Source organism: Schistocerca americana, chromosome 1 (genome assembly GCF_021461395.2).
Source record: "Schistocerca americana isolate TAMUIC-IGC-003095 chromosome 1, iqSchAmer2.1, whole genome shotgun sequence".
NCBI classification, from domain to species: domain Eukaryota; kingdom Metazoa; phylum Arthropoda; class Insecta; order Orthoptera; family Acrididae; genus Schistocerca; species Schistocerca americana.
The window spans coordinates 1,033,082,995-1,033,102,241 of NC_060119.1; the positions used below are offsets into that span (position 1 = coordinate 1,033,082,995).

General features: G+C 44.2%; 1 protein-coding gene across 5 annotated transcripts in view; it reads left to right on the forward strand.

The window, feature by feature from the left end:
• LOC124549186 (skin secretory protein xP2-like) overlaps nucleotides 1-19,247 on the forward strand; it is a 573,354-nt gene that overhangs the window by 337,644 nt on the left and 216,463 nt on the right. For all 5 annotated transcript variants that reach the window (XM_047125224.1, XM_047125231.1, XM_047125225.1 and 2 more), the window contains one exon: nucleotides 2,191-2,280. The gene's annotated coding sequence lies outside the window, so the exon portion shown is untranslated. The remainder of the gene's footprint in view (nucleotides 1-2,190; nucleotides 2,281-19,247) is intronic.

Here is a 19,247-nt window from a genome sequence, read left to right on the forward strand (position 1 = left end):
ACAAGTATCTCCAAAACGGCGAAGCTGGTCGGATGTTAAGGGGATACTGTCGTGAGCATCTACGGAAAGAGGTAGAAGTACAGTGAAATCACCAGTAGAAGCTAAATCGTTGCCCGTCCACGGCTCTTCACGGAACGTAGGGTTCGGAGGCTTGATTGCTCTGTAAAGTAGGACAGATGATGATCTGTGGATCTCTGCCGAAAGAGCACGATGCTGATGCACGAACAAGTGCTTCGAAGAACACCGTTCATCGTATTGTTGAACATCAAGTTCCGCAGCAGACTACCCCTACGTGTTCACATGTTGACACGATGACATCGCCAGTTATGATTGCAGTGGGCACGGGACCATCGGGATTAAATCGTCGATCAGTGGAGACATGTCGACTCTTCGGGTGAATCACATTTTTGCTACGTTAGGTTGATAGTCGCCTCCGCAAACTCTGTCATGGAGGTGAGCGGTGGCTCGAAACATGCAGCGCGCCACGGACGCACGCTGGTGGGAGCAGAATTATCCTATGAGAGACATTCTCATGCGCTCGCGTGCGACCTGTGGCAGTAATCGAAGACACGCTGATAGCTGCTAACCACCTGCATCCCTTCGTGCTGACGTCCTCCCCGACGGCGATGTCATCTTTCAGCAGAGTAATTGTCCGTGGCTCGGAGCTAAAACCGCGCTACAGTGGTTCGAGGACCAATATAGTGAACTCACGTTGATGTCTCGACGACCAAATGCGCCTGATGTAAATCCAATGGAACCCATTTGGGACGCTATCGGGCGCCATCACCACGTACGCGAATCAGCGGCCCGTTATTTACGCAAATTACATGTCTTGTGCGCAGACATCTAACGCCACATGTCTCCAGATACCTATCAACAAACTATCGGGTCCCTGATACGGAAAATCAGTGATGTGAAGTCGGGCAGACAAACTATTAAGGAAGTGGTCATAATGTTTTCGTTCGTCGGTGTACACTATTCATTATAGTCTCTCTCTCTCTCTCTCTCTCTCTCTCTCTCTCTCTCTCTCTCTCTCAACGTAATTGTTCGATAAGCACACATAGTTAGTCTCGCATTTGTGTGGTCTGGTCTTCTTTAGTAAGTTCTTCGAGCTAGCACTAGTATCAAACCACAAATTATTCAATTTTATAGCTATTTATACACTTTACCTTTTCCAACAAACATAATGTTATAATAGTTAGTAGTCTACTATTGAACGACAGCATTTATAGCCGCATCACTGGAATGGCAGCTTGAATTTATATTAGGGTCTTTTTAATTAGATTAAATTTTGCTCAGTTGTAACCAGCATTCCGCAAGTCGGAACGGGCCTGAGGCCTAATCCATGAGTGGTGTTTACGTTTACGTTTGTTACTGTTACTCATTTGTCTGTTTGAGTTTTCTACGTACTCACTTGCTTCGAAAGTATAACGAACGGTGCACGAGAAGGGATCACTGGTGAACGTTGCCGCGCGGGGTAGCCGCGCGGTCTTAGGAGTCTTGTCATGGTCCGTGTGGCTCCCCCCGTCGGAGGTTCGAGTCCTCCCTCTGGCATGGGTGTGTGTGTGTGTGTGTTGTCCGCAGTGTAAGTTAGTTTAAGTTAGATTAAGTAGTGTGTAGGCTTAGGGACCGATGACCTCTGCAGTTTGGTCCCATAAGACCTTACCACAAATTTCCAAATATTAATAAAATTATAGGGAACACGTTCGAAGAAATTGAGAGTGGATTTAGCGAATGATCTCTTTAAAATATGAATAAATCCAGTGTAGTGCTTTGAAACACTTACACGATAGCAGAAAAAATGTTGTTTCCTATACGACTAGTTACAGTGTTGGATATAGTGGAAAGATTCTAGGAAAAACTTTAACGAAAAAAAAAGAAAAAGAAAAAAGGACAATACGCTGTTGCTTGATGAATTCTTGGGTACTGTTAAGGTGTTTGAAGGTGTATGTGATGTTCAACAAGTAGAACTGAAAGAATAGACCGAAAGATTTCAGAGAGATCCGGATAGACAAATTTGTTCCCGAAATTTCGTTGCTCTACATCTATTATGTTTGGGTGTTGTGATTTTTTCCGTCAGCGTATATAGTTATTTGCTTATAGTTTTACTTATTTGCTTATAATTTTACTGTTATCAGTAAGAATAAGACGAAATTGCCTCAACAGGGGTTTCTCTTGCTGTGCCTGCAGAGAGGAGATCGCGACACTGCGACGGCGGCGGTGGGCGGTAGGCGTGGCTGACTACTGCTTGGCGACCACACCCCGCTCTGGACTAACGAGGTGAGCTGCGGGCCCCACAGGGCGCCGCGCTTGTCTACTGCTGTGTACTTACACCACTGTGCTAGCAAGCGCGCGTCATGGTTAAATGGTACTGCGGAGGCGCTGTGGCCTTCTTGTTCATTGCTCATTTAAATCAGCAAGCTCAACAAATATGCTGCCTGATTCAAGATAACAATGTAACTCAGTCGAGTAATGCTGCTAAAACTTAGCCGCCAGAGATGTGTCCCTAGACTACATTCAGTAGTTGCTAATCTACTGTTAGTTTATTCTACACATGAGGCCTTAGTTCACTCTATATCACCTAAATTACTTTGAAACATAATTGTGATCTATTTTCAAATAGAAAACTCACAAATGGCGCCACCAAGTGTCTGCTTGTACAAGTAGTACACATTTCTAAATAACAGTTCATAGTACAAAAGTTAATGCTTATCTATTCCTTCAAAAAAAAATGGTTCAAATGGCTCTGAGCACTATGCGACTTAACTTCTGAGGTCATCAGTCGCCTAGAACTTAGAACTAATTAAACCTAAGGACATCACACACATCCATGCCCGAGGCAGGATTCGAACCTGTCACGCGGTTCCAGACTGAAGCGCCTTTAACCGCACGGCCACATCGGCCGGCCTATTCCTTCACTGTTCAGTTCACTCACACTAAACACTCTCACTGACAGAGCCCATGTAGAGTCAACGATGACAACTAATAGACAAATATTCTCAAAATATCAATAACTATTTCTGTTAGCGCAAATATTTCACAGTTCCTCACTTCTCGGCGAACTAGTGTCTCTAATAAAAGTTTGCCTTACGTGGCTCGTGGTGTTATGATGTGCAGCACAAAAGGCAGTTTTCACTTTAGCCACCAAAACTTTCAGAAAAAGCATCTAAATGGGATATTAATGATACCGTTTTCTTTATAATGTCCTTCGTCACACTTGGTCAACAAAATGCTTTTTCTAACCATGTTACCAAAATTTCTACTCTTTGACTTTTGACTTGTGACTTACGGGCAGAAGAAAACCTGGGAGGGGGGGGGGGGGGGGGGGCGCTGGGCGCTCTTCGCTCTTCTCTGTCTGACTATGGCCAATGAGAGTTGGAGCTGCCCTCGTGTACACATACTTGACACATTTTTTAATGAACTCGCTTTTTCTCCTTAGATATGAAGGCGAGCAAACTTTAACTAACAAATTTTTTAAGTTGTGGAAGGACTGGAGTAAAAATACTTCAACCGTATAAATACTAGAAATTTTTGCGTACCGTAGTTCATACAGTGGCCGTAATTCATTACATGACTGTACAATTAGGTATCCACTCAGCAAAATGGTTCAAATGGCTCTGAGCACTATGGGACTCAACTGCTGAGGTCATTAGTCCCCTAGAACTTAGAACTAGTTAAACCTAACTAACCTAAGGACATCACAAACATTCATGCCCGAGGCAGGATTCGAACCTGCGACCGTAGCGGTCTTGCGGTTCCAGACTGCAGCGCCTTTAACCGCACGGCCACTTCGGCCGGCTCCACTCAGCACTCATTCATAGTTCATTACCTACAATTTTAAAATTCAGTATACACTCCATCACACTTTCTGAAAGTGTAACTTCATTTTATCAACCAAAAACAACTTGAAACTAAAAAGAATTTCCCGAAAATATTTGTGAAGCACATCATTTTTTTTTTGTCGTTAAGGACTACCTTTTGACTATTTGACAATGTATTTACGTAAATTTTTCTCTGTGATGTGTGCACAGTGTTATATAAGAAAGCTGTTGTTTAAACACAAACACACACACACACACACACACACACACACACACACACACACACACACACACACACTGTACACCAGATAGCGCATGGGCAGCGTGGGTACAGTTCTCTCGGGTACAACTCCGCATAGCTTCCTCACAGGCACACATTTCTGACTCTTAATGAGTGATGAAACAACATTGCCACGGTACAGTACCACTCGGAAAAGGTAGACACTCTCGCTACAAGTGAAACTGTTGGTAAACTGACAGAAAATTTAATAGCAATTCCCACATCCGTAGGGATGGCTGCGCGTGAAGCCTGTAATAATTGTCACAGAGGATCTTGGCGAAAGAGCTATCGGAAAATCCTAGGAAGTTCTGGTCATATGTAAGGTCAGTGAACGGATCCATACATTCCGTTCAGTCTCTTCTGGACCAGTCTCGTGTTGAAACTAGAGGTAAGATAGAAAGCAGAAATAATTCCGCATTTTAAAATGTATTTATGCATGAGACAATTACCGCACCAACGTTCAACCGACGCACACACTCACAAATGAGAAGTATCGTTATAGAAATCCTGGGTATTGACAAACAGTGCTACTCAGAACACGAAATGTGTTCACAATTGCGAACATGGACATCCATCAGCTGTATAACGGAAAGGGACAGTGGAAATTTGTGCCCGACCGGGCCTCGAAGCCGGACTTCCCGCTCATAATGAGCGCTCGTCTTAACATTAGGCTATCCTAGCACGCTTCACGTCCAGACTCAAGCTTTCATATGCAGTCAACCAAGTGCCTACAACCTGTACTTGTCGATCCATTATGTATGTTCCCGTACAGGGGAGATACTTTAATTGAAAGTCGCATGTCCGGTGTCTGCGGACAGATACGATACTGTAGTGCCTGTTTTGTGCAGAAGTACGCATCGTAAATACTACTCAAAGTTAACTAGCCACTAAGCCCTGACTGATTACCAAGTAGATTTCACGATGAAAAACGCCGCGGTATGCGAGAATGTGTTGCACAGCGAATAGTCTCTCACGACTGGGAAACATTGTTCACAGAAAGGATAAAGGAACGGATTCTCGGTGTAACAGTCCAGTATAGCGGAAAGGATAAAGAAACGGATTCGTGGTATTACAGTCCAGTACAGCTGACGTTTGTCTGTTGTAGGGTCCTGGAGCATGGTGTGAGTATTACGAGGACAGTTTCTGACATTAAACCCCCCCCCCCCCCCCCTCGTAATACTACTATAAGCGCACTGAATATACGCTCTTGCATTGTCCTGCTTGCAATAACCGAAGATCCATACGTTAGTTCTCTGAATAAAAGATTGCATATTGTTCAAATGTCTATCAGGAATTATGATTGCGAGAAAAAGATTAGTCCAATAATTCGTGTTTTGACATAATGCAAAGACTCCTGATGAGGATTTGCAGAACTTTGCGGTCGACTGTTCTGAGAGTTCACGTATTTGCTGAAACCGTTACGTTATCTGCCACAATAACCACGTAACAGTCCTGGGCGGCAGTCGAAACTTTCACGGAGTTACTGACTGCCGTGTAACGGCGGAGACAGCACCATCTTCGAGCACACTGTTACTATTATTATTATTATTATTATTATTATTATTATTATTATCGTTGTTGTTGTGTTCGTCGTCGTCGTCGTCGTCTTAGGGCCTTCGATTGCATGTGCAGGCTGCCTGAGTCGGCTATATTGAACGTAGTTCGCAGCGCATCCGACGAAACAAACTGGATGCAGAAGCGCCGGAAATTGACTGAGCTGTGCGTACACTATGCGTACAGGATTGTTTAACTAAATGAAATCTTTTATGACTGTCATAAAATGTATGTTTTTGTAAACAAGAGTCTTATCTAAGTGACCTACGTTTCATACTGCAGGCACAATAGCATCTCATTCACTGGTTCCACGGGGTCAACAGAAGCGCAGTACTGTGAAAAGTCGTTTCATTCACGAAAGAAGTGAAGGGAGTATAATGAGTTTTATTGGCATGTAGCCATGTTTACAATTTATTGTCTGCAAACCTTCGGACATGAAGCTAAACTCGGCGACTCCATTCATTATGTAAGCGGCTATCGTTACAATGACTGGCATATCATTTGCAAGCCTCATTGGGTGAAGATCACAGGAACACAAGGACCACAATCTAGAATGAAATACTGTGATTGCCCGCATCTCGTGGTCGTGCGGTAGCGTTCTCGCTTCCCACGCCCGGGTTCCCGGGTTCGATTCCCGGCGGGGTCAGGGATTTTCTCTGCCTCGTGATGGCTGGGTGTTGTGTGCTGTTCTTAGGTTAGTTAGGTTTAAGTAGTTCTAAGTTATAGGGGACTGATGACCATAGATGTTAAGTCCCATAGTGCTCAGAGCCATTTGAACCAAATACTGTGATTCCAATGATCGGCGCCGGCCGCGGTGGTCTAGCGGTTCAGGCGCTCAGTCCGGAACCGCACGACTGCTACGGTCGCAGGTTCGAATCCTGCTTCGGGCATGGATGTGTGTGATGTCCTTAGGTTAGTTAGGTTTAAGTAGTTCTAAGTTCTAGGGGACTGATGACCACAGATGTTAAGTCCCATAGTGCCCAGAGCCATTTTGAACCGATGATCGGCGTGGCCTTATTGTAGGTGGTATGACTCTGTTTCGGCACTCACAGCCCACCATCTGTACAAATCACTGCCAGGCGCTATCACGCGCGGTGACGTGACACTTCCAGACAATTTATTCACAGGAAAAGGTTGTGCCACCAGAATGCGGACAAAGTTAAATTTATATTTGCCGCCGGCCGCGGTGGCCATGCGGTTCTAGGCGCTCAGTCCGGAACCGCGCGACTGCTACGGTCGCAGTTTCGAATCCCGTCTCGGGCATGGATGTGTGTGATGTCATTAGGTTAGTTAGGTTTAAGTAGTTCTAAGTTCTAGGGGACTGATGACCTCAGATGTTAAGTCCCATAGTGCTCAGAGCCATTTGAACCATTTTTAAATTTTCCGTCGCATTATTTTTCCCACCGATGGTGATCGTAGGCCTTTTACCCTGCCGGTTGTTTCTAATAAACAGTCGTAATTTCAAAATGTCCAATATGTTGAAAGGAGGTGCAGGGTATGATAAAAAAGAGGGGGAGTGAGTATGAAAGGCCTTCGTGCTGCACGCTCAGCATAGATGTAATTTGCTTCTTTAAATATCCTAAACCCCCTATTTATGGCGATGTGGTGAAATATTCAGTTTCAGAAAAGTCGAACGAGGATTACTGTGTGTCGACGAGGAAACGTCACTCGATGGACCGCATCGCTGGGTTCGCTGATGACGCGGCGAGAGCTCAGGCGCTTATTTTAAAAAAATCCAGAGCAATCATTGCGACCATTCGTGAATATTATTGGTGTGAAGGAACCAACAATACGTACATTTGCCGAGAAGAACCTTCGATATAAATCCTACGCATCGAAAGTGAGACTGCTTGGTCAAACCGAGCCAGTCGCTGCAGTTCAATAAAAAATGAATCTGTGGGACGAATCGGATTCTTTTATTATGAAAAAATTTTCGTAGCAGATGACAAAAGCAACTGGATAAATGCAAGCTTCAGAGAACATCCCGGTTGCCGCCAGAATAAAATTTCTTGTGAGTCTTCAACTGCTAAGTGTGTCATGTCATGACATAACCCGTTTGTAAAGAAAAAGTCACTAAAGATTTTTATTTGAGAGTTATTGTGTTTTGAAGCTGTGGATGGAAACATTAGCGTCTCGAACTGTATGTTTTTTCAGGAAGACAGTGTGCCAACACCCAAGAGCCGTTTGGTTCAAAACTGTATGTCAGTTTTGATATGTATTGATTTATGATCTTTCGACCTGTCTACTGCTCTGGTTTAAATGCGTGGATTAATACATATGTATCCTACTTGAAATGGCGTCCAACAAATGTCGAATTCCTCATGGTACGTTTAAGGATCTCCATTGTGGCAGCATTTCCCGACATGGACTCGGATACTTGACACCGATGTGAAAAAAGACATTGGATACCTTCTAATATCGTGTCGGACCTCCTTTTTCCCGGCGTAGAGCAGCAGCTCGTCATGGCATGGACTCTTTGAGGTCGCTAGAAGTCCCCTGAAGGAATACTGAACCATGCTGCCTCTACAGACGTCCATAATTGTGGAAGTGTTGCCGGTGCAGTAATTTTGTGAACGAATTGACCTCTCAGTTATGTCCCATAAATGTTCTATGGGCTTCATATCGGGCGATCTGGGTGGCCAAACCTTTCGTTCTAACTGTCCAGAATGTTCTTCATCCAGTCCGGAACAACTGTGGCCGGTGACATGGCGCATTGTCGCCCATAAAAATTCCACCGTTGCTTGGGATCATGAAGTCCATGGATGGTTTCAGATAGTCTCCAAGTAGCCAAACACAACCATTTCCAGTTAGTGACCGGTTCAATTTGACCAGTGGACCCAGCCCACACCATGTAAACACAGCCCAGACTGTTATGGAGCCACCACCACCAGCTTGCACAGTGCTTTGTTGGTAACTTGGGTCCATGGCTTCGTGGGGTCTGCGTCACACCCGAACCCTACCATCAGCTCTCAAAAAGTGAAAGCGGGACTCATCTGGCTAGGCCACGGTTTTCCAGTCGTCTAGGGTCCAACCGATATGGTCACGAGCCCAGGAGAGGCGCTGCAGGCGAGGACGTGCTGCTAGCAAAGGCACTCCGTCGGTTGTCTGCTGCCATAGCCCATTAACGCCAAATTTCACAGTACTGTCCTAACGGATATGTTCGTCGTACGCCCCACGTAGATTTCAGCAGCTGTATCAGTCAATGTTGCTTGTATCATAGCACTGACAACTCTAGGCATACGCCGTTTCTCTCGGTCGTTAAGTAAAAGTCGTCGACCACTGAGTTGTCCGTGGTGAGAGGTAATCCCGGATATCTGGTACTCTCGGTACTGCTTGACACTGTGAATTCCGTAATATTGAATTTCTTAAAAATTTCCGTAATCGACTGTCCCATGCGTCCAGCTACCATTCCGCGTTCAAAGTCTGTTAATTCTCGTCGTGCGGCCATAATCACGTCGGAAACCATTTCACATGCATCACCAGCTCTGCCAATGCACTGCCATTTTATCGCTTGTGTACGTGATACTACCGCCATCTGTATATGTGCAGATCGCTATGCCATACCTCAGCGTACGTTGTCCAGGCACACGTTTTTGACTGATATAGGAGACAGTTTTTTTTTTTTTTTTTTTTTTTTTTGTCATCAGTCTACTGACTGGTTTGATGCGGCCCGCGACGAATTCCTTTCCTGTGCTAACCTCTTCATCTCATAGTAGCACTTGCAACCTACGTCCTCAATTATTTGCTTGACGTATTCCAATCTCTGTCTTCCTCTACAGTTTTTGCCCCCTACAGCTCCCTCTAGTACCATGGAAGTCATTCCCTCATGTCTTAGCAGATGTCCTATCATCCTGTCCCTTCTCCTTATCAGTGTTTTCCACATATTCCTTTCCTCTTCGATTCTGCGTAGAACCTCCTCATTCCTTACCTTATCAGTCCACCTAATTTTCAACATTCGTCTATAGCACCACATCTCAAATGCTTCAATTCACTTCTGTTCCGGTTTTCCCACAGTCCATGTTTCACTACCATACAATGCTGTACTCCAGACGTACATTCTCAGAAATTTCTTCCTCAAATTAAGGCCGGTATTTGATATTAGTAGACTTCTCTTGGCCAGAAATGCCTTTTTTGCCATAGCGAGTCTGCTTTTGATGTCCTCCTTGCTCCGTCCGTCATTGGTTATTTTACTGCCTACGTAGCAGAATTCCTTAACTTCATTGACTTCGTGACCATCAATCCTGATGTTACGTTGCTCGCTGTTCTCATTTCCACAGTTATTTAAGTTAAAAGGCGATAGATAGAATGATGGTGCTCTTTAACTGTCACCAGAAAAATGATTTTTTAAATATTTGGCAGCTTAATATCTCGTTTCTAAAATTTTGTTTGTCACTGGGTCATACTTTTACAGCACGATAGGCGGTCCATCAAGCATGTGTGTAGTTCGTGTCGGGGCCGCGTGCTCCACTCAGACCTAGAGACAAGAAGTCGGTGAAGGGCCTCCCTATGCTCTGAGGTCGCATCTGCGGGATTTCATAAGGGCGTGCGGCGCGCCTCGGCGCTACCTCGGCTCGCAGCCAGCGTGAGCGATGGCCCAGCCCTTAAGCAGCTTTCCCTGGAGATTACGTCCACGGCGGCTCGGAGAACTCCTCCAAGGGATCGCCCGCTGCTCCGCCTGCCAGACTGGAGGCATCTAGCAGCTCTTAACTCACTGCCGCGAACTGAATTTTCTGCAGACGTTGCGTCTCCATATACATTCAGAAAGAAGTTACGTTGCGCGTTCCGTTAAATAAGTAACTCTTAAAACTGGTAATACTTTTGTAAATTATTATTTTAAGTCCGTGAGGAATTACAACGCGGCAAAATTATTACTGAGGGCTGTTACGCAGCCCAGAATACAAATAGAAATAAAATTCTCTCTCTCTTTGGCCTTTGCCGGTATTTATACCGTTGGTTTATGTTCGTCTTCAAAGAAACATGATGTTGGAACTAAACCATGCTGCCTTGGGAAATGATCCTGCATCGCTGTTTTAGATGAGGAAGATTGACTAATTGTACACAGCGTACCCATAAACTGACGTCTCTCTCTCTCTCTCTCTCTGTCTCTCTCTCTCTCTCTCTCTGTCTCTCTCTCTCTATCTCTCTCTCTCTCTCTCTCTCTCTCTCTCTCTCTCTCTAACACACACACACACACACACACACACACACACACACACACACACACACACACAAACTGCGCTATGGATACACCAATAAGGCGAGTGCAAACCTACAGGGCTAATTATCTTTTGGAGGTATCAGTTTGCGTCAGGGGTAGTCAACCTTTTTTTATCTGCCACCCACCTTTGTATCTCTGATAGTAGTAAAATTTTCTCTCTATTGTTTCCACAATAGTGCTGATTTATAAAGTTGGGAAGTGACTTTACTTTGTTAAATTTATAGAGTTATAGTATATAATAGTAATGGTTTAGCAAGCACTTAATGTCAAAAATCCCTACCGCCCACCATGAAAGGTAGAACGCCCAATAGTTGGCTGTAGGGATCAGGTTGACTACCACTTGTCGATCTTTCCTGAGGTGTTTAAAATGTGAATTTCAATGACATAGTGGATTAGCACATTGACCTCTTAGATTACTCGCCAGGTTTCCGTATGAGTAAATTAAGCAGCTACACACACACACACACACACACACACACACACACACACACACACACACACACAAATTGAACGATTACAATACAATTATTACTTTCGACACGAATTCGGCAAGCAATTTATCAATGGTTTATAACTGATGTCAAGATTAACACACTCGAGGGAGATACTCGACTGGTGTTGACCACCTCGATACTGAGCCAATCCGATACTCTTCTGCATCTAGGATAGTCAAAATATATGTGGTTGACGTCCTGGGTCTCCAAGCAGAGAGACAGAGATTAGACAAAAATATAGAAACTCAAAAACACGACTGATTACCATGCCTAATACGGGTTAGGACAACAGTTTGCATTCAAAATAGCCTCCATCCGTCTCTGAAAATGATACAGGACCTGTATCTATCCATTACAAGGAGTCTTGTACCATTTTTCCTCCAAAATAGTGACACGTTATGGTGACGATTGTGGAGATGGATAGATAACATGCAGCTTCACTCAGCTCACTATCCAAAATAGACCTTAAAGGTTCAAAACAATGATTCTGGTGAGTGTGGTGGCCAGGGGAGATGCGACAATTCATGATCATGCTCACAAATCCAGTCCTGCACGATTGAGTTGTGTCAACAGGGGCCCTGTCGTCTTGGAACACAACATCGCTATCAGGGACCAAAATGGCTCAAATGGCTCTGAGCACTATGGGACTTAACATCTGAGGTCGTCAGTCCCCTAGAACTTAGAACTACTTAAACCTAACTAACCTAAGGACATCACACACAGGATTCGAACCTGCAACCGTAGCAGTCAGGCGGTTCCGGACTGAAGCGCCTAGAACCGCTCGGCCACCACGGCCGGCTATCAGGGACCAAGCATTAACAATGGAGGCCATGGAATACCACGATATTCCCAAATCACCACCGACTCCCTGCCATGTTTCCCTCTTGTAAATTCGGTCAGAACTTGGAAACAGTGTGAAACAAGATTCATTCGACCAAATTTATTTCTTCCATTGCACTGTAGTCCAGATTTTGTGATTTCGGCATCACGTTTTCCTATTACGGGCATTTGCATCACTGACGTGTGGTTTTTGGAATTCCAGTTCGCCCTTCAGTTTTCCGCTAAGGAGCTCCCTGCTTGTCGTTTTGGTGCTGGCAGGGTTCGCTATTGCAGCATTCGGTCCTGCAGTGACTTTTGCAGCTGTCGTCCTCTTTATTTTTCGTTACAATGCTCTACGAGCGTTCGTATTGTTCACACAGCACACACTTTCGCTCGCATTGTGACTTTGCGGAAGTTTTTCCACTTTTCGCGTATACGGTACAAATCTTCGATACGGGACCTCTTGATACACAAACACTTCGGCTACTTTGGATGTGGAAGCACCCGGCAGCCCTCATACGAGTGACAACAATTTGCCCATGTTCGAATTCACTTAGCTTTGTTCTGACCAGGATTGACACTTGCAAATTATTAAGGGCATCGCACAGCCGCTGCTCTTGGTCAGATACAACAGCGCAACCAGCAGGCTTGTCTAGCATCTGCATTTATGTTAAAGTGTGCAGTTCTAGCGGTGTGTCAGTATTTCTGTCCAACCCCTGTGTGCGTTTGTTTGAAATACAGTGTAAGCCTAGATAGCTCTGAAATGAGTTTTCTGCTACATTGGTATGGCTTTTCTGAAATATGTATTTTCTTCGATACAAGTTGAACAATTTATTCCAGAATATCACAACCGAAGACTAACATGCTTGTGATAAAGGGGAAGCAAGTGATTTCCATAGTGAGTCGTCGTAGAAAGCTAGCCTCACCATATCTTCTATAGTGCGGTATGTTTTCCTAGACGGATGACTTTTTCTTTCTTTCTTTTTTTATAGTATTAAACCGGTATTATACATCACTAAATCGTCCTCTTCACTATATACGAGGGTAATCCCAAATCCGCGCCCGGGTTCCCGGGTTCGATTCCCGGCAGGGTCAGGGATTTTCTCTGCCTCGTGATGACTGGGTGTTGTGTGCTGTCCTTAGGTTAGTTAGGTTTAAGTAATTCTAAGTTCTAGGGGACTGATGACCATAGCTGTTAAGTCCCATAGTGCTCAGAGCCATTTGAACCATTTAATACCAAAAGTAAGGTCTCTTATTTTTTTATAAGTAAATAGACCTGTTTATTTTTACAATGGTTTACATCAGTTAACAGGTTGAACATTTAGCTATTTTTCGACATGATCACCATTTCTATCGATGCATTTTTGTAGACACTGTGGCAGTTTTTGTATGCCCATGGCATATCAGCTCGCCGCCATGCTGCGAAGAAGAATACCGCCACTGGTGTGATTGTTGCTTGGTCTCAGGTGTAAAGTGGTATGCCCAGGTTTCGTCATCCGTGACAATTGAGTCCAGAAATGTGTCCTGTTCGGCTGCAAGGCGGTGAAGAAAAGTTCGGGAAGCATCAACTCGCTGATGCATGTGGTCCTCAGTCAGCATGCATGGCACCAATCGTGCGCACATCTTCCGGTAGTTCAAGGTTTCCGTTAAAATTCTGTGAGTGGTGCTTCGGGAAAACCTCAGGAACCAACGTGCAGAGATCATCCAGGGTGATCCGCCGATCTTCACGCATGCTTTGCTCAACCTTCAACACTGTCTCCTCAGAAGACGGTCTCCCGCTCCTTTGTTCGTCGTGAATTTCGGTCCGACCAGCTACAAACTCTCTACACCAGTTAAGAACATTTTTTACATCAGTGCCCGACACACCTTACACTTCCGTTAATTGACGATGGATTTCAATCGGCGCAGTGGCCTTTGCGTTCAAAAACTGAGTAACTGCGCTCAATTCGCACTTGGCGGGAACATCCAGCGGGAGCTCCATTCTCAACGGCTGCCAAGCCAAGACTGAGCGCCTCAGCGCGGCGTGCGCATGTTTACACACAGCGCGTGAAGCACTCTTTATAACAGTGTGACCAACTGCCACACAAACAGAGTTCTGCACTTATAAAAAAATAGGAGACCTTACTTTTGGGATTAATCTCGTATGGCACAGCATACAGTGTTGGCGGAGACGCGACCAATGAATGAATCATTAACCGATTCCGATGATCGGAGCAAACATTAATTTCTTTGCAACACGAACCATGAGTAGACGCTCCTTGGGATACGGCGTACTCGTTAGCAGTACACTGCCATCTTCACTTTCCTGTTATCTTTCACAAAGATAGTGGTGACTCAGAAGTCGGATGGAGTTCAGAATTTATCAGAGTATTCCGATGAAACATTTCCTTCGGAAATGTGGCAAGATGAGAGACGTAAAAAAAAATCTAAAAGGAAGGATGCTTATAGTTTGTCTGATCGATGACGAGACTGAGCACATTTTAGGATGGGGGAAGGAAATATGCTGTATTCTTTCTCAATGGAATCCTCTAGGAGTTCGTTTTAGCGATTTAGGGTAACCAAAGAAAATCTAATCCTTGATGGTCGAGCTGTGATTTTAACTCCTGTCCTGTCGAATGCGAGGCTAGTGTGTATCACTACCGCTTCGCTTGGTAAGTAGAGGAGGAAGCTATAAGAAAGCATGCGCAAGAAAGCCGCTAATTTTGGGATAGCAGTACTGAATTTATAGTCGTATCGCCCTTCCACAGAAAATGGCCAACCGCACCACCACATAAGGTGAGCTCCGGCACTGATTGATGTAGGAAACTTGCAAGCAGTCCTCGCTTCTTGGCGGACTGTGCCTAACGTAAATCTCACTGTGGAGCGACAAGCGCGCGTGCCTGCAGAGGAGACGGCAGTGGGAGTCGGGCAGGAGATACTGCCCCCCCCCTTCCCCTCTCCGCCCATTAGCTAGTGCAGCGCTAAGCCGGAGTGGCGCGAGGTGTCGCCAACGAACTGCAGCGTTTAGGCGAGGAAGAGGCTCTGCCGGCGCACGGAGCTCTCGGCTAATCCACTTACCCCTCTGTCTCCAGCAGTTAGCCGCGTTGCGCTCCTCGCGGCGATCTTACTTTCCCTCTAAGGCAGCAGAGCAACTTTATCTCTGGAAACACATTAGCCCAAGGCGGATTAAAAATATTTATATAGGCAACAAAGACAATAGTTCATTTGCTAGCAACTGCACCTCGGTTTTGTTAACCACTTTTTAATTGAGGCGGCTAGAAACCAAAGGAGGTGAGGGCGCTTTACTAAAGATCTCTACAATGCTTTGAGACCTGATCCAACATAGTATTTTGTTTTTCCATTGTGGGCAACATTATTGTATTGTATCTTCATTGCGCGTATAAGATTCCAGACGCCATCTTTGCTCTCTTCCGTGTTCACAGTGTGTGATAGTGTGTGTGATGCAGCACGACAGAAAAAGGAGCATGTGACCGCTGGAGGTATTTTTAATTTTACATTTATGTTTATGTTTTTGTTCATATTTTCAAAGACCTCGAAAAAATTATTAAAGTTAAAAATCTCACACTAATGATTACAACCCACTCTGTACGTGAAGCCGCGTGGGATTAGACGAGCGGTCAGGGGCACTACAGTGATAAGGCAGAGGTTCGAGTCCTCCCTCGGGCATGGATGTGTGTGTTTGTCCTTACGATAATTTAGGTTAAGTAGTGTGTAAGCTTAGGGACTGATGACCTTAGGAGTGAAGTCCCATAAGATATCACACACATTTTTGTACGTGAAAACACCCTTCTGTTCGATGCTATCCTGAGTGTCAACTGAGGTCTGCTTTCGGTAAAATCTCCAAATTATTTAATCATTTTTATTTCATGCAATAAAGACAACTTCATCTGCGAATCATATCATTTTTTAATCATATCATGTTTTAATCATATCATTTTTTAATCATCATTTTTTAATCATCATTTTTTAATCATCATTTTTTAATCATCGTTTTTTAATCATCGTTTTTTAATCATCGTTTTTTAATCATCGTTTTTTAATCATATCGTTTTTTTAATCATATCGTTTTTTTAATCATATCGTTTTTTTTTAATCATATCGTTTTTTTTAATCATATCGTTTTTTTTTAATCATATCGTTTTTTTAATCATATCGTTTTTTTAATCATATCGTTTTTTAATCATATCGTTTTTTTAATCATATCGTTTTTTCTAATCATATCATTTTTTTCTAATCATATCATTTTTTTCTAATCATATCATTTTTTTCTAATCATATCATTTTTTTCTAATCATATCATTTTTTTCTAATCAAACCATTTTTTTCTAATCAAACCATTTTTTTCTAATCAAACCATTTTTTTCCAATCAAACCATTTTTTTCTAATCAAGCCATTTTTTTCTAATCATACCTTTTTTCCTAAATATATCATTTTTTCTAATCATATCATTTTTTCTAATATCATTTTTTAAATTTATTGACTTTCGGTATGTGCCCATACAGCCATCATAACAGTGGAAAGATGGTACGATAGTGTGCTTCGACAGTTCATAACATTCATGAGGGTCAAGCCATACCCTGGTACGAAGTTATACAGGGTGTTACAAAAAGGTACGGCCAAACTTTCAGGAAACATTCCTCACACACAAAGAAAGAAAGTATGTCATGTGGACATGTGTCCGGAAACGCTTATTTTCTATGTTCGAGCTCATTTTATCACTTCTCTTCAAATCACATTAATCATGGAATGGAAACACACAGCAACAGAACGTACCAGCGTGACTTCAGACGCTTTGTTTCAGGAAATGTTCAAAATGTCCTCCGTTAGCGAGGATACATGCATCCACCCTCCGTCACATGGAATCCCTGATGCGCTGATGCAGCCCTGGAGAATGGCGTATTGTATCACAGCCGTCCACAATATGAGCATGAAGAGTCTCTACATTTGGTACCGGGGTTGCGTAGACAAGAGCTTTCAAATGCCCCCACGAATGAAAGTCAAGAGGGTTGAGGTCAGGAGAGCGTGGAGGCCATGGAATTGGTCCGCCTGTACCAATCCATCGGTCACCGAATCTGTTGTTGAGAAGCGTACGACCACTTGGACTGAAATGTGCAGAAGCTCCATCGTGCATGAACCACATGTTGTGTCGTACTTGTAAAGGCACATGTTCTAGCAGCACAGGTACAGTATCCCGTATGAAATCATGATAACGTGCTCCATTGAGCGTAGGTGGAAGAACGTGGGGCCCAATCAAGACATCACCAACAATGCCTGTCCAAACGTTCACAGAAAATCTGTGTTGATGAAGTGATTGCACAATTGCGTGCGGATTCTCGTCAGCCCACACATATTGATTGTGCAAATTTACAATTTGATCACGTTGGAATGAAGCCTCATCCATAAAGAGAACATTTGCACTGAAATGAGGATTGACACATTGTTGGATGAACCATTCGCAGAAGTGTACCCGTGGAGGCCAATCAGCTGCTGATAGTGCCTGCACACGCTGTACATGGTACGGAAACAACTGGTTCTCCCATAGCACTCTCCATACAGTGACGTGGTCAATGTTACCTTGTACAGCAGCAACTTCTCTGACGCTGACATTAGGGTTATCGTCAACTGCACGAAGAATTGCCTCGTCTATTGCCGGTGTCCTCGTCGTTCTAGGTCTTCCCCAGTCGCCAGTCATAGGCTGGAATGTTCCGTGCTCCCTAAGACGCCGATCAATTGCTTCGAACGTCTTCCTGTAGGGTCACCTTCGTTTTGGAAATCTGTCTCGATACAAACGTACCGCGCCACGGCTATTGCCCCGTGCCAATCCATACATCAAATGGGCATCTGCCAACTCCGCATTTGTAAACATTGCACTGACTGCAAAACCACGTTCGTGATGAACACTAACCTGTTGATGCTACGTACTGATGCGCTTGATGCTGTTGCTGTAGAGGAATGAGTCGCATGTCAACACAAGCACCGAAGTCAACATTACCTTCCTTCAATTGGGCCAACTGGCGGTGAATCGAGGAAGTACAGTACACATTGACGAAACTAAAATGAGCTCTAACATGGAAATCAAGCGTTTCCGGACACATGTCCACATAACATCTTTTCTTTATTTGTGTGTGAAGAATGTTTCCTGAAAGTTTGGCCGTACCTTTTTGTAACACCCTGTGTAGGCGATTTTTCGTGTCAGTTATGACGATATGAAGATAAGGACAACGCGACACCCAGTCCTCGAGCGAAGGAAATCTCCGACCCGCCTGGGAATCGAACGCAGGCCTCTTCGGTCAGCTATCTGTCGCGTTGATCCCGCAGCTACCGAGGCGGACTAAACATCTTATAATTATCAACTTTCACACCGTATGTAGCACGAAGTCGTACATTGACCGTTGCTGCCTCCGGATCACGAGGTCCCAAGTTCTGTTCTCGGCCGGGTCGGGGATATTCTCCGTCCGGAGACTGGGTATTTGTGTTGTCCTCATCATTTCATCATCATTCGGGATAATTGGTGTGATTGGACTGTGACAAGATTGGGAATCTGTACGGGCACTGATGACGACGCAGTTGAGCGCTGCACAAACCAAATATCATCATCATTATCTTACACTGACAAGGAGAAAGTGTTACACCATGAATCACCAGGCCGATTTATCAGACTGTTTCTGTTCCTCACATAGCGAATATTAAACGATTACACCTTAATTTTGGAACTAATTTTTTCATTAAGATGTGAAGTGTGACCCCACAGGCTCTAGTACATGATCGTATTCGTTGTGACCTGGAAAGAAACTGCTTCCGCGTGACATCTTCAGGAATTTCTTACCATGTTTGAAACACGTGCTATGTCAGTTCTTGAAAATTGCTGGCTGGTATGAAAGAATACGTCTTCCCATCGAAATCCCGATATGACCCAGGAGAGACACATCAGGGATCAGGCAGATCAATCAAGGTTCCGTACATTCCTCAAGGTGTTCGCGCTGTCAACTGCAGTGTGGAGTGTTGCAGTATCCTACTGAAATATGTCATTTGGTACACTGGTCGTGAATTCCCGTTCTTG